This window comes from Dunckerocampus dactyliophorus, unplaced genomic scaffold, assembly GCF_027744805.1.
Source record: "Dunckerocampus dactyliophorus isolate RoL2022-P2 unplaced genomic scaffold, RoL_Ddac_1.1 HiC_scaffold_90, whole genome shotgun sequence".
Classification (NCBI taxonomy): domain Eukaryota; kingdom Metazoa; phylum Chordata; class Actinopteri; order Syngnathiformes; family Syngnathidae; genus Dunckerocampus; species Dunckerocampus dactyliophorus.
In genome coordinates this window covers 1,476-2,500 of record NW_026559926.1, presented here as the reverse complement: position 1 = coordinate 2,500, position 1,025 = coordinate 1,476, and positions in this window count along the sequence as shown.

Genomic DNA, 1,025 nt, shown 5'->3' with positions numbered 1-1,025 from the left:
GAGAGATGGCGGCGATGCGGGGGCCGAACCGGCGCGGCGCCGATGGAGGACAACTGGGTCAGACGGGTCGTCTCGATCTCGCTACCGATAGGTCGGGCAGAGTGCGACACGCGTGTGACGAGGGGACGGCGAACCGCTGCCTCGGCAATCATCGGCTTCACGGGTGCCATGTGCACTTGCCCATTGAGGCCAACCCGCAGGCTGGAGGAGCCGTCCGCCCGAACACCGGCACCACGGCCGGCCGGCGGGGGCCCTCCAAAGGCGGGTCTGGTTTACCGCTAGGTCAGTGGGGGCTCAGGGGGTTGGGGTGCGTGCGAGCGCGGCCGGGTGGGGGGCAATGGCCCCCCGGGTGGCCGCGCCGGAGGTGTCACTCGCCTCCAGTGAGCACTCGGCTCCTCTCTGTCGGACACCCGGAGGTGAAGCGCGGGCCCTGCTACCGCGCCGGAGGTCCCACTGGCCTCCAATGAGCACACTCGGCTCCTCTTTGTCGGACACCCGGAGGTGAGGCGCGGGCCCCTCTTACCCGCGCCGGAGCCTCAGCTTGCCTTCCAGTGAGCTGGGCTCCTTTTTTATTTTCTTTGGAGTGGGCCACCCGGAGGTGGAGAGCGACCCGCAGACGAAGCACGGCCAGGGGCCGCCGGATGCCGCCCATGGCGGGCGCTCCCACTCCTCTGACACCTGCGAAGCAGCAAAGTGCTCCTTTTCGATTCCTTCCGCCACCCGGAGGTGGAGCGCGGACCCAGCCACCGCGCCGGAGCGAGCAGCAGCCTCGCTCCGAGTGTGCGCCCGCAGACGAAGCACGGCCAGAGGCCGCCGGATGCCGCCCATGGCGGGCGCACACACTTTTCTGACACCTACGAAGCACCCAAGTGCTGCTTTTTGGGATTCGCCACCCGGAGGTGGAGCGCGGACAAAGCCACCGCGCCTAGTGTGCACCCGCAGACGAAGCACGGCCAGAGGCCGCCGGATGCCGCCCATGGCGAGCGCACACACTTTGCGGACACCTCGGATTGGCCACCCGGAGG